We start from the raw sequence: 15843 nt of genomic DNA, 5'->3' as shown, positions 1-15843 counted from the left end.
GTATGAACAAACATTTTCAGAAAAGGCTATCATGGGCTACGGGGAATATATGCATCTATTGATTTTACATTAGTATTATTACATTTTTAAAAGCCAGCTCTTTCATTCTTCTCTTTTGTGGAAACTTGTAGAGGCAAGTCTGGTTCTGGGAAGCACAGGTATTCCTCCTAGTGTGGGCATAGAGAGATGCAGAGGAGAAAGTCCCAAGCCTATGACTCAGACAACCAAATGTCTCCAGGATGGATTAATGAGCTCTGAATTAAATTCCTTTCCCTTACAGAAGCTCACTGGAAGAAACCATTAAGAATTTGGTTTTTAGAAGTGAGAGACACCTACATACCCAAGTGAAACTAACAAAACCTGAAGATACTTGAAAGGACCCAATTTTAAGACTCATTGACTAGAGTTCAGGCCATTAAACATTAGACATCAAACTGAAATGTCTGAATCAGGTGTGTAACAGCTGACGACTTTCTATGTGAAACAGATGCTAACACAGAAGGGTTCAGAGCTTGGCCCTGCAATTTAGACAGGGTTGGGACCTACTACTTCTTATCACTGCAGTCAGAAGGACGGTGTTCAAGGTGTTAAAGTCTCAATTCCTCAGCCTGTACCTCCTCTAAATTCCTGTTTCCTACTCTTCAACTAGAAATGGATATAAAAGGTAAAGGCTGCGTCCTGCTTTGTCTCTGTATGGAGCCTAACACAATCTCAAATAATAATAGAAAGTTTAAGGAGCAGGAGATTGGGGCATTCTTTCCTTTCTCTCTGAGGTCTTGCATGATCTAAAAGGGTTAAAATAGTTTTACAACAACATGCAGTTTACACATTTCACCCCTGAATATGAAGGAGGAGAGCTAAAACAATGAGAGGGATACATTGCAAAGGTTGATAATATGAGAAAAATCTACCAGCTTGGCTTTTGACCACCAGTGTACACCATTTTGGTAAAGGAAACCAAACCAAATCAAAATAATATATTAATTTATTGAGGGTTACTCCCTAAGAAAGGTATACAAGGAAAGTGGACCCAATCCTGTACATATGATCCACAGAATAAGTGAACTGCACTGTAGGCATAGTCTCTAAGTAGCGAAGGAGGAGAATTACAATTTTTTATGGGTTTTTCTGGAATGGCAGGCGCCTTAATAATACAAGGACAAGTCTCACCTTTAGTGGTTTGGAAAGATGTCCCAGCATGAAAACACAAATTATGGAATTTTGTGTAAAGTATCCCAGCAGCCTTCACTCAACATATGTGCCCAGCAGCAGACTCATCAGCTCAGTCAGGACCTTGGCAGCTGTTTTTGCTAGCTCATGTCTCCTGTAAAAAGGAGGCCTTGAACAGTATTAATGTTTTCTGTGCTTACCCTCTGGCAGCACCTAGATCCATCATTAAATTGGTGCACTTCCCAGCTCTTCTGGCCAAGTTCTTTGGCAGCAGCAAAATCCCCAGACCTAGTTATTTCTAACTCTTATCCCTGGTAGACTGGAAAAAAAATAGCCCTATTGTCCTGAAGAGGTCTTTAGACATTTGAGAAGGATTTGTGAAGCCCTTTACCCATCTAGTACCTTCCTTCCTGCTGTGCCGGGGGAAAGGGAATTCCAACATATTTTGTGCAATTCAGAGTCTCTAAAGAGTTGTCTGTGTGCCACCATCTACTGAGGCAAAAGACATTTCATGTGGTTTTGGCAACGGACTGGCAGTGGAAACCTCCATGACACCTACTGCTACCCAGTGTATGTGCTTGTTTTCCGTTTGGAAACATTTTGTGGAGTAAAATCCTGGCTAGGAAAGCTCCCTGACCATTCTATTTATATTATTTTTCAGAGAAGAAGGAAATGTTATGTTCCTGCAACATGGCACAATTGCAGAACCTGCCTCTGCCCATTTCCTCATTAATTCCCTTAGCAACCAAGCAGATCAGAACATTTCCATACTGAATCCCTCTAGAACGGATTTATCTAAGTGAGTATCCTGTTCCCAAGAGAGCTCATCTCCAGGTTACTCAGAAGTAATTTGGTGGTAGCTGAGTGACAGGTTCAGCTTCCTCCTTCATGAGGAAGTTTTCTCTGTCCTTCAAGACTCCACCTACAGTACAGAAGAAAACAGGACTTTGTGGAGGGACTCTGAAAGGAAATCCATGGAGACCGATACAGGTACTAACGGAGAGGAAATTCATGTGGGTAATACATGTTACAATTGGTAGCATTGCCTAGAGAAAGAGCCATCAACAAAGCCTTGGGTGTTCTGAATTTTCTCCTTTGGAGAGACCAGTTTGCATGTTTGAACACTGACGTTTAAAACTTATATGTAGGTACCTAAAATTTTTCATACCTACAGGTATTTAAGTCACCCTTACTGATGAGATTTACATTTTTAGTTCAAAGATCAGAAGTTAACATGTGTGATTGAGGAAAAAGTATCTCTGTTCTGACACTGATTTCTCAGGCTAGGACAGTTTACTGCTTGTTGGGTTCTTCTCTTCGTGAGATGTTTCTAAATGACAACTGCTCCCTAAAAGCAGAAATATTTATGGAGCTCTACTAAAGTAAAACTTAATCACACTGATTCTCTACCTGTGATGTATCTGTTCTTGTTGTTACCAGTCCAGCGTGGGTGAATGAACTGGATACAAAAAGGGGAGTGTGACAGGAACAAGATTTTTAAGTTAATTTCAAGTTTTGAATTCAAAACAACAACAACAAAATACCCCACAGCTTCATACACAGAAAAAAGTTCTGATTTCCTTTATTTCTCTCTTTTTTTTTTCATAAATTGCAGAGTTTTAGACCATTTGAAATCATTGTTTTGAAATAAATGGAAATATTTTTCTTCCATTTTGGCCTTCAGAAGTTTGAAAAGTTCATTTCAGATTGAAAATGTAAAAATTAGACTGTTAAAATTTCCTAGAAAAATGCTAGGTAAGAGAAAGAAAGTGAATAAAATGTAATTCTTGTTCCAGACCTGTCTTTTTTTTTAACAAAAAGAAGATCCTTAAAGAAAGTTCTTCCCTTCCTCTTCTCTAAATCCTGCAGACCCCCAGTTTCTGAGGAAGAGACCCTGCTCTTCTCCATTTTTCAGTCATAGGAACTGATGGGGCATCCCCTTTTACAAAGCTGCTTGCAGTAAGTGTCAGCTTGTGCTCTTTGGTCACAGAATGGACAAGGGAGCTTGTGACAGTTCGTGAGGCTTGTATTAGTGCAATGAAGCAGAAGGACTCATGTGCCCTATCTTGCATCCAGCACAGTGCAGTATAGTGCAAATGCTTCAGCTTACAAAAAAAGAATATCATACAAACAAGGGAAATAATAGCAAAGATCCAAAGCAGTAACCATTAGCAATGTCAACCTCACACACAATTTATTTCCTCTGTGAGTTACCTAGTACCGACCAGGTTCAGTGAAACTATCTGGTTTTATCAGCTCTGATTTGGTTGAACTTCAAGCATTGCATGAGCCATCTGTTCTGTAAAAGTTTTTTTGCAAAAAAACCTTTTTTCCCCAAATGAAAAAGCTATGGAGAAAGGTTTCTGAAATCATCTGTTTGGCTAAATTCCTGCTGGAATCATTCATTTATGCTACTGGAATTTCCAAACAATGAATTAATTAATTATGCCATTCAGTTAATTAACTAATGTGTGAGAGCTTTGGAAAAGTACATGCTGCATATATACATATTTATACATACACATATGCATGTATATAAACACATATATAGCTATATCTCTTTGTATATCTGAGTAAACAGCATATTGTACTCCAGGGAAGTTCAGGGCTGAAGAACTTGTTTATACATCAGTGGCCTTGAAAACTCAGCCACAGAGTTCTAGGGAAGGCAGTAAATTATGACAGGGAAACCTGGAGCTGAGGGTGAGTTATCACTGCTCTGTGATACATTTTGTGAGTCAGAAGTGAATTGCTTCAGCAGAACTGGCTTTAAGGAGAAGTGCTCAGCACTCTGTTAGGTTTGTCCTTAGCAAATCTTGACACTCTCTCATTTTCACAATCATCTCTTGTAATGTTTTCAATAATGGTCATGTTCCGAGGCCAAATAATAAAAGCATATCACCCTACAAAAAGCACTGGAACAGAAGCTGATATATGGTAGCAATTTCATTCTTCATATATCTCTGAGAAAAGGCTGAATGCAATCCAACCCAAACAAAACAACTCACCTTTGTCTTCAGTGTATTGCTATCATATGTCATTCAGCATTTTGTGTTAGGTCTTGGTGAAACACTCCTTTCTGGCCTCTTAATTTAGTCCAACACATGCCATCCAGATTCCTGACAATTAGTTCGTAATAATACATTCTACTATCAGCACAAATATCAGTATGAATATTAGTACAAACATTGCCTTTCCATGTCACATGCAGTTTATTTTTCCACCAAAAAAAATCATCAGTCTTAACTCAGTATTCTTATTTCTCTTCACAGATATGACAGCTGAGAGACATAAAGATTTGTGTTTGGTTCAAAGCCACAAAATGAATCAACTGCTGAGAGACTTTCTTAGTGTGTTTCTATGGTGCATATCGGGTCCTCTTCCCCTTTTTCCCTTTACTCATTGGCCTAATAAATATTTGAGAGAGATTCTGAACCTGAGACCTATGGTGTTTTTCCGTGTTTTGCTTTAATGGGATATAAAAACAGGCTGCGTTCCTTCTACCAGTGCAATCCAAGCACAAAGACTTGTAGGCTACTTCTGTATTTTCTGTAGGAGTGTGTGCCAGACGGTTGGCTGAGATGTGGCATGCTTTTCATCCGTGCTTCGTGTGAGCAGATCATCAGCATGACTTCTGCTAGTACTTTTTCTGAATATGCTCTTCAGCACTGCGCCAGGTCATTTCAGATTCCCTTAGGAAAGAGCCAAGAAATCTTTCCTGGTTTTGGTTTCCTGAAGATGCGAGCAGATAGAGGAGGTCATGCATAGATAGAAACATGGTTAGGACCAGCATGAGGGATGACATAGGCCTAGGCTTTCAGAACAACATACTCCAGGACATAACTAAAAATGGTTTCTTGTCTGAGATTTCTGTCCAGGTTGGACACAGAAAATGCCACAAAGAGGTGTCTGTAGGTGAAGGGAAGCCCTGGATATTTTTCCTCTCTGAAGAAATAACAGAGTTCCAAGCAAGTTTTGGAAATTCAGCTGGCAAGCTGGCATTATCATGGCTTTCAGCTACAGGCTCCAGAGACTGGTCGAAGAAGGTGACAACTGGCAGACATTGGCATTGTGACATGATGTGATGACACTTCTGCCATGACTTTAGGCCTTCAGGCATGGAAAGAGCCTGGCCTTGGACCTCCAGCATCAGAAGAGAGGCGGTCTGCAGAAAATTACTGCAGAGAATCATGTCAGAACAGGGATCAAGTCTGAACATTCCACTTTCTCCAGGAGAAAAACAAAGCAGAGGCCAGCACAGACAGGTGCATGAGCCTTGCTGAAATACAAAGTGCACTCCAGGGACAGAGAGTGCAGTTAAAACAGAGACTGGCCTTGCTTTAGACCTGGGCTCTGCATCGTGTCTGCCTCCTGCTACCAGTTCAAAAACTCCATCCTGCTTGCAATCTGTGTTTAGTCCCCAATGTATGTTTTAAAACCAGTAGTAACAGATTTCTAAAATAGGATTAAAATAGGGCTAAGCAGTATTGGCCCCACAGCAGAGAGCTGTGGTCAGATTTAGTGGGAGGGAGGGGAAACCTAGAGATTGGAAAGGATTAGGCTTGCACCAGTATATCTGGTCATCATCTTGCTGTTCTTCTTTGATGTGGTTCTCTAGAGAAGACTGCAAGAACAGGTTTTGCAGTTCTTGCTAGACATGAACTTCTGAACAAGCAGGCAAAATGGGGAGGGAAACCTAGGAAAAAAACAAAAACCAAATCAGTCTCTTAAAGCTCTTTATTTTGTTCTGCTTCTATTTAGTTTTGTAAATGTCTGAATACTACAGCAGTGGCCGCATTCGTCTGGAGACACCTCACGTGTCATGGCTTAGCAAAGATGAAGCTTGAAATACTCATCACCAGTGTGAACTCGAGTGACAGAGTTGGCCATGTGCCTCACCTGGAATGTTAGCATTATTTTTATGGCACTGAATTGTATCATATGCAGGACTATGTGTGTACATAAGAAGTGCCTGTTGGGAGAAGTGCTTACATGTATGTAGAAGAAACAATCTCTAGGGGAACATCTAACTGGATTTTTTTGTAATCTGTACATTGTAAAATAAAGCTGGACGCTGATCTGTGCCAGAGGCTGATGCATAGCATCCTGTGGAACATACATTAAACAACAACAACAAAAAAGCCTAAGCAAGCTGCCTGCAGGCTCTGTGCAAGGCAGTTGAGGAGCAGGAGCAAGAGAGAGCATGCCATGCTCAGTCACTCATTAACAATGCAGCAGGGACAGGCTCAGAGTGGACCAACCTATCCAAAGGTCTAGGCTCATTTCAGGGCATCTACTAGTGAAGCTGGCAGGGTAGGACAGGGTATCCAAGGCTGCCTGCTCCAGAGCAGCACACCTCCCTGTCGAAAGGAAATATTTCTTTGCCCAACTGACCCACCACACGAATGATGGGATATGCTGCAGAAGGGCCAATTCACCACAGCAGGAAATGGGAGAGGCAGCAGCTCTTTGCATCCCCACTGGCGCTAATCCCCTGCCCCACAACCCTGCAGAGAAATGGGCAGCTGTTGTGGACAGGGCTGTATGCTCTTTCTCTTGGTGTGGTCAGGGCCCTCCCTGAAACAGTCTCCTGCCTCCTCTGCAGGATGAGCTTTTGGGATGGTACCTGTAGTCAGGTCATGACTAGCTGGACCATGCTGACTGCAGCCCAGGAGTTTCCACCTAACTAAATCAGAGAGATGGCAGATTTCCTTCACCTTTTTAGAGAAAGGGAACTCAGACATAGGTTATTGAAGGTTTTTAGGCAGCTAAGTTCTAGGACTGGGACAGACAGTATTTACCCAAGGACCCTGGAGCAGAAAACAGATCTGAAACAGTTTGCTAGCACTGACCTGTGCTTGTCCTATAGTGCTGCATGAACCTCAGCACTCCCAGTTTTCCAAGTACATGTTAAAGGCAACAGCTGTTCTCAGTGCTGGGAGCATCCTTTTTTAATTCCCTTATTATATCTGTTAACTTGTTTGCCCCCTGTGAGAATGAAAATGAATCAAGGATGTCTTTTGTTTGCTAAATGTTAACAGCCCTGTGGAAAAACCCTCATAAAATATTCATCCTATCCTGCTCCTCTAAATTAGACAGTTACAGTTCTAACAAGCCCCAGAGAAGAGTTCTTCTTTCTCTCAGTCAAAGGTGCAGTGAAATATTTCTTCAGGCTTTTCTGTACTCTGCATTACCCCCAGTCAAAGCCTCTGCTCCCCCAAGATCTGTGCTTTTTTCATTCTTGCATATCTTTGTGTATATGGCACTAAAATAGGCAAAGATTTCCAAACACATTCATCTATGTTCCTGCTTTAATAGTAAAGAAAGAGAATATAATTGCTATTGCAAATGCAAGGAATAATTGTGGGTGGGATGCAGGTGTTAGCAAGTGAGTACTTCCCACCTGGGGAAAGGAGAGGGAGAAGTTTAACATGTTTTCAAACCAGAAGGTAATTTCAAGACCTTGGACATTACACCATCATTTGCTTTCTTGGGTGAAAGGAAATGCTTTTATTCTTGGGAGTGCTCACCCTTCTTTATTGTGTCAGCAAGGCAGAGCAGAGGTGCCTTCACTGTCTCTGTCTCCACATGTTTTTGCCTTTATGCTTTCCCATCCCAACTGAGTGCACGTTTCCACAAAGAGGAGGATGAGCGCAGCTGAATGGGTCCAGCTCTCTCTGGTCCATTCTTCCTGCTAGCCTGCCCTTGTGGCTCTACCATACCTTCTCCTGAGATGATTTCTGATCACAACAGGAGGGAAACAATCCTCAGATACTCAATGTTACTTGAAAGCACTAGGGAATGAAAAAAATGGGAGGGGGAGAAATTTGGACTGGGGTAGAAGGAAAAGGGTTTTGATGCTAGCCACCATTCTGAATAATCATTATGGGTAATGACTTGCAGATCTCCAATGTGGCCTGTGTTACTTCAGGCTGATTTGTTCCATACAGTGACCTGAGTGAGCCTGCAGGACTTGAGGCACGTGCCTCTGTGTTTCAAGCTTTTCTTGGAGTCTGAAGCAAATAATTGCCCTGACCAAGCCGATGCTGATCTCCTGGCTCTGCTGTGTGCTCTTGTCAGAAAGCCAAAATGTTTCTTGGTGAGCAGGGGGATAATGCCATGCATGGGGTCTATTCACAGTGCAGGGAGCTATTTTCCTCTCCCATGATGTTTCTTACAGCTGGTTAGAGATAAAATTGGCTTTCCCCACCCTGGGCAGGCTGCCTTGCATCCCTTAGCTCCTCCATGGCCATAGTCAGAAGAGGAGAGAAAAGTTCAGCCTGGTTGATGCAAGAGGAGAGGTCTCAGAGGGGTGGTGTTGATTTTCCCAGGCATTATAATTTGCTGCCCACAACCACAGCAGTCAAGATGCTGTTGATGAGCAGTTAGCAAGCAGAAACAGCTCCTGGTGCTTTCTTCCTTCCCACAAAGAGAACATCATTGTCAAGGGAAGCAGGGGCTGCCAGCCTGTGAGGATTGAGGGGGCAGCAAGGAGAGGATGGTGTCTCTTTCCAACAGATGAAGGTAATTCACCCAGGGAACTTCCCACTCCAGAGTAATTAGCAAAGTAGACATGTGTTTGTAGGAGGAAGCTGTTGGAGAGGGTGGTGTTACCTCCTGGGGCAGGAACAAGTGGTTGGGTTTCTGCTCCAAACCACTGGCAAGTGTGGCCACTGGGAGAGCCATGGAGGCAGAGAAAGGTTTGCATAAACAACAGAAAAGATTAAGGAGTCAATCCTGGGGAACATCTCATTTCTAAGACCCCGAGGCAAACTTCTGTTTGTAATTGTATAAAAGTCAGTTGATCTCTTCTGTCATTTTTGCTGGCAGGATTAGATCTAATTTGGGAAAATACACAAGCTGATGGGAGGGACGGAGTAAGCTATGTTTCATAGAGATGGAAACAAGGGTCCCCTCTTCCATTTGAGCCACTCATTCCTTTGTGTGCCTTTCACTCAGCAAGTGACTTTCCAATCTGGCTGTAGTGCTGCACTGAAATTAGCCAATAATCCCACTGAAGTTTACAGGAGTGGGTTGGACTTTCACACATGTCAGAGCTTGAGAAACAAAGCATGTATTAAAAAAAGAATACTCTTAAATCCTCTAAGAAAACAAAAAGTGCTGCTTTTTTCTGCTCTTGTTTCCCTAGCACATATTCTATACTTGGAAAGCAAAAAGAACCAAACCAAAAAACGACAAAATTACAGCTAATAAATTTTTGAGTGCAGAAAGGTTTCTTTTCTACATATATAGTGATGCCCATAGCACCACTAAAGTTAAAGGTCTGTCAACATTTTCATTAATAACCCCCCAATTTTCATGAGTTTGTTACTCAGCCATAAAAGCGTGTTTCTCAGTTCAACTTGCCATATGGGTCCTCAGCTCCTGCCCCCTCCCTGGTCTGAAGCTTGGGGAATACACATAGGTGTGATTCAATCCTTTACTCCACCTTGATTTTGCAGAACCAGAACACCATTAGAAAGACTCCTTCTTTGTGTCTCAAAGAAACTGAAAAAGTGAATACATGAGTCTTTATGTTTATACCACAGAGGAACAGCATTAGAATTAGATTCTTTTTAACAATACAATGAAATTGGTTTGGCTCTATTTAGAGCTACAGGAATGTAAGATGGAACAGGAGGCAGATTTCTAGGGTAGTGTTTTCTGTGAAGCAGTCTGGCTTCATATAGAAGTTGTGGGAGAGAGATGGGACAAAGAGAATCTGTCTGACATTTTGATGTTTAGTGCTCTATTATCTCCTCAACATAGAAGTGCTTTGAGCTTCCCTTGCTCCTCAAAGGTGGGACAAGACTGATATCAAAAGAACCCTTAGAGGTTTCTAGAAACAAACAAAAAAAATCACAACTCTTCCAGTTCTCCTACTCCAATGGTCACATGTATAAGAAGATGAGGTCCTTCTTCCAGCTGTCTCAAGGAACAAGGAGGCCAATGGGTAAAAATGGGAAATAAAAGCAAGACTGGATTTTCGGAGTCAGAACTACCAGCTTGAACAGGAACGGCAGCTAGTTTCCCTGCATCCTAGCCCAGTGTTCCAATCCCTAGAGAGTTGCTTTGTGATTAGAAATCTCCTTTGGACTTTTAAAAGACACCTCACTACTTGCTGTCTATAAGAGAGCAAGAGTCAAGATTCCAATGCATTCAGGGAAAAAGCACCTTGATCTTGAAATTTCTTATGTATCCACCTTAATAAGACTGATTCAGGACTGCCAAACACCCCATTCCTGCTTTCCTCTAGACAAGTTCACCTTTGAAAATATTAGTTAAACTCCTACTTCTAACGAAGAATCTTGGATCCACATGTCCTAGGAGATGCTCCATATCATTAGATATGAAAATAGGTAGTCTTTGAGTTCATCAAGGTCTTCAGCTAAATGCTGGGCTGCCCCATGACTCCAAAGTGTTTCTTAGATATCTCCTACATGGTTGCAGGGCAATAAGGTATCTAGATTATCCAGATATTCTTCAAAAATTCATATTCAGATGGTTCCAATATATAGGAAAGAATTCAGCATCATGAGGACAGATTTGTCAAGCCAATAATTGCCAATCTGAACCCAAATGAATATCAGAGAAGTCTAGGAACAATAGATCATCTTCCATGTGAAGAACTGAGAAAGACATGCCCTGGGACAGCCGAGGTACTAGTTCAGGCATGTTTCTATTTCTAGGAAGTATGTCTTCGGGTTCCTTTAAGTGACGGGAACCTGGGTATTTGCTCTTACCATGGATTTAGTCACGGGAAAATTCCTCTGTAGGCATCTGGCCACATAGGATTATGGCTCGGAAACCTTTTTGAAATGCAATGAGGTTAGACAAAACCCTTTGTGGGACTGGGCTTTGGAGGGGCAAGTACTTGTGTTGCTTTAAGGTTAAAGGTAAGGGTAGGATTTCTTGGTGATCCTTTGTACTGTTTACCTCTGCCAGGCCTACTCATTCCTTTTTCCTCCTTTTATTTGGCAATGTGCTGCAGACACACAAAAAGGTTGCTATTCATGGTCTGGCAGGTGGAAGATTAATCCTGACTGAGGAAGAATTTCTTGATGAAGTGACTTCAAAGGCAAAATACAGTGGAGGGGGAGGGGGAAGCAGGCAACACTTGTGTGAGGGAAGAAGAGGGAAGCAGTGCCAGTTGGCATCAAACGCTAGAAGAATAACCTTCATCCTCAGGGCTGACACTGGTGGTTCATCTTAGCCCATTGGCAGCTCTGCTTGTATTGCAGTTTCGCCTTCCCCCAGCTCCTTGCTGATTTGCATCCAGGGGCAGAAAGGACACCTGGCCCATGTCCAGTGCCTGCACCAGGTAGAGCAAAGAAAGCTTTGAAAGAAATGATAGAGGTATGTAACAAATCCCTCCTGGGAAAACTGAGCTCTTTATCCCTCCTTCCTGCTCAGCCTGTTGTAGTAGAGCTGACTAAATCCCTGGCGGCCTTGAGGCCTTGGTGTAAATTTTCTTTCCCCCTGTCACAGGCTATAGTAGCCAGTGGATTTTTTAAATTATTATTATTATTTAAACTCTATGACATGGCCTTCTTCAAGAACATGAATGAGCTGATCCACCTGCCTTGGTGAGTGCCATGGGAGAGTGACTGACTGACTGCTGTGTTCCTTTCCAGATTACCTTCCAGCAAAAAATTTCTCTCATGAGAATGTCTCATGCAGATTATGGTGGTATTTGAAAAGGGGAAATATGGAAGTGCCAGAAACAAATCACTGCTACCAGGGCCCAGTATCTCACCTGAGGGCAGAGTTTCTATGTGGCATTCACACAACTGAAATAAGCAGCGTGCAGGAGTTGAGCAGGAATTAGCCATGAGCCTTTGTAAATTTTCCACCAAAGTACTCTTATTCTCTTTCAAACCATGTTGTTCCATGTTTTGCTTGTCCTGGAGAGGGATGAAGATAAGCAGATATTTGGTCCTGTGGAGGTATTTCAGGTTTCATCCTGAAATACATTATCTGTAATGATCATGCAGCTATCTTCAGTGTAGGAAGCAGCAGCTCTTGTACAGTAGAGATAAATGCTCATTGTACTCCAGAACAGGAAGTGAATCAAAGTGTTGTATCAAGATCAAACTATGTGGGAAATTGAAGAAGGCAGAAGTTACCACATTAGCAAAGTAGCCAGGGCTTTGAAGCATGGCTTCAGCCCTTGTGAAAAGTATGCTTTAATTTCCAAATATATTTTAAAGTGTGCTACATAAATGCCAACATAGTTCAGAAACCTCAGCATAGTTCCTCCCTGAAGTCTTTCATTCAAGAGTAAAGAAAGCTCAACCTGCCTTAATCTGCAAGGTTGTTAGACATATGCAAGCTGAAGTTGGTTAAGGTTCATCAGCCAAAGAAGTCTTTGTCTCAAGTGACTTGTTAAAATCACTTCACATGATCTTCCTTCCTTCTTCCAGTTGAAAGAAAGTGTCCGGTTAAGACAACAGAAAGCCAAACAACAGACTTTGGAATAATATATCCTCACAAATCTGCTGTGAAGGTTTTCCAATTTATCAAATACAGTATTGGAGTTGTCTCAGAAGGTGGCTTCCATAAGTGGCAAACTTAATATAATCATAGAATGATAGAATGGTTTGGGTTGGAAGAGACTTTAAAGACCATCTAGTTCCAATGCCCCTGCCACGAGTGGGGACACCTCCACTAGATCAGTCCGCCCAAGGTGCCATCCAACCTGGCCAGTCTCTGAGCTGGGTTGAACTTGGGGAAAGGAAAATCAACATCAAAGATTTTCAACACAAACCAGCAAAGACTATGTACACAGCCATGGAGAGCCCTTTCATCAAGTTCTTCCACCAGCAGGACAGGAACAACTTCATTTGACCTTGTGGATTATGTTGATGTTTAACAAGATTGCTCCTTTGGGTAAAGCCAAACAGTGCTAAGTGTGTTGTCTCTGCTTATGCCCATGTCTATATAAATGGATAAGAAAAGCTCTCTGGTGGCTCTGAGCAAGACAGTTATTCTGGGACAATGAAACATGAATTCTACATTTCCCTCCCTAAAACCTTTTATAGCTGGTTTTAGTACTCTTTATCCAACTGCAAAAGGCAACATAAAGTGTGAGGTAGAGAAAATACAGAGTTCAGAGGCTCTCAGCAGCTAAGGCTGCAGTATGCTAAGACTAATTGTACTAGATACACCAGCTGTAAGAATTTCTTTGGCAACATGCAGCCTCTGAACCAGAGGGCATTGCCCCCTCTGTGTCACACCACCCCCACTGCTGTTAATGTCCATATTCTGAGCCCTTTGTGTTGCTGTTCAGGGCATATTCCTTTCCTATCATGGAGAAGGATGAGGGGAGTGAACAGCTGGGAACGAGGGCGTGGGTGACTCTCAGCTTTGGTGGTATAGTGCTTGGAAAAAACTTTGAGATGCAAAGCAGAAAATGCAGCTCTGACTTCTTCCATCCTCCACAGATGTCAGCCAGGGATACTATCTACCACAGCCTTTCTGATGTGTTAGTGACAGATCTTAAGCAATTGTATCTCAAAGGAACTTGTTGTACTCCTATAGCAACCTCTGTAAACACAATGTCACAGAAGTGAGGCCAGCAGCCAAATCACCGGCTCGCTGTCAGGGAAGCAGCAGGCAACACCTCTTGTCTTCCTCCAAGAATGCCACAAAGTCCCCACTGACTCCTGCTGCTTGCTTCATCTTACATGGTTTCTTCCACTCGTGTGTTGTCTTAACTTCCAAAGCTAGCAGCATAAGTTGGTGTTAGGAGTGGTCCTCAGATCTCAGAACATATCTGTCTCTGTCTCTCTCTCTGTAGACTGAAAATATCCCAAGAATAAAAGATGGGCTACAGCCACATCTTCAGATATAATCTGCATCATAATCTGGATTTTCACAAGGGTCAAAAACTCCCATCTGGATCATTATAGGAATGCAGGTTAGAGTCAACTTCTCCTGAAATTCAAAGCTTTTAAGGGACGGGGCTTAGTAGACATTTCATGGAATATAGCCCAGCAGGAAGGACAGTTTTGCAGATGTCTGATGAGTGATGTCTGCTTCTGGGACCCTGCAGAGCAGGGGAATAAAATGTGTTTTCTCCTGCTTGCCACTACCAAGAAGAAGAAGTTATAGTTCCTACAGCATTATTTGACACTTGTGCATAGTAAAGGCAGAGCTTTGCAGGGATGGCAAGGACAAGATCTTGATTCCAGGGAAGCCAAACAAATTCCTCGTTCTGTAGAGAATCAGAGCATTGCTGCCAGGGAAAGAAAAGACAAATATGTTTTTTACACAAACAAATTAAATATTTCCTAAAACATTTGCAGGCCATGATATACCTTATCAAATCTTAAAGGAAAAATATCATTCACAATGGCCTTGTGTGTCTTCAGCCATGTGTGGAACACAGTCCAAGGATGACAGGAACTGAAAGAAGAGACAAGATGCCGAAACAGGCAGGGATGCATCACAGGGAGGTGAGTGAGGTCTGCTTTAATTCACCAGTGAAAGGTCTCATTGTTTTAAACCTCTTCCTCTTCTGCTCCCCGTACTCTATACTCTCACAGCCTCTGCTCCATCCATATCTATATATTTTGCCCTCAACTCTGCCCAGACTCAAACAGAAACCCAAGGAGAAAGAGACTATCCTGAGGCTGTTGCCCCACTAAGGGAAAAACATGTCTCTCCATCCCCAGTGAGTACATAACATATGTGCCTTCCTCAAGACACTCTTCTGCTAAGCAAGAAACTTAAAAAAATGACCAAACAGGAACAAACCTCTAATATTTTGAAAGAGATGTGACTATTTTAAAGGAACTGAGTAAATAGTTTATCCTACAAGAACAAACAATATTTTTGTTTCTCTAAATAAGTTGTCTTGGACATGTCGAGTTACTGAAAAACCACAGGAATCTCATGTCTGAGCGAAGAGATCCTTTGAGACTGGACTCCCAAAGGACAATGCTTGCAGTCCATGACCCTCTGGAAGCTACTTTATAGAAGTAAGCGTGCAAAGTCCTGGGCTTACAACTCAACTTAGCTCTGTAACCACAGAGTATATTTTAGTGGTCAGGAGAAGAGGGAGCAATACATTCATAGCTGGAGGTTTTAAAGTATGTGTTTAGGAAGCACCTGTCAAGATTGATTTAAGCATTTCTGATCCTACCATACAGAGCAAGATGGGCTAGAGGACACCTCTTGAGCCCTAGTGATTATATTGGCATTAAGTACCAGGTAGAATTGCAAACTTGCCCTCACAGTGTCATGTTACCACTGGGGCTTGAGGAGACATCCATCCACTTTGTCACTCTGATATGAGCTCTGATGCCAGGATCAACTCAGATTTCAGTTACTGTTCAGAGACTCCTAATGATTCTCCACAGGTTATACCACATGAGCTACAAGTTTGTAACACTGGCACACTGACTAGTTGGAAAGGTGTGAAGTCTTCTCTATCCTCACTTTCCCTTGCCTTTCCTTTCTTTACTTTTATGATTGATGCTAAGTTCATATACGCAGTGGGACGTGAGTGATTTTACACTGCCCTTTTAGTCTTAGGTCCCTGGCCTAGCTTAGATGAGGTGGTCAAGGCTTTGCTAAATTCGAAGACTTCAGTGATGAGGAACTGAAGATTTGCCCCAAATAATTATCTTCAGTATTGCTTTGCATTACATCTTCATTTTTGATCTACTG

This window comes from Cuculus canorus, chromosome 6, assembly GCF_017976375.1.
Source record: "Cuculus canorus isolate bCucCan1 chromosome 6, bCucCan1.pri, whole genome shotgun sequence".
Lineage (NCBI taxonomy): Eukaryota > Metazoa > Chordata > Aves > Cuculiformes > Cuculidae > Cuculus > Cuculus canorus.
Note: the sequence above shows the minus strand (reverse complement) of the source record.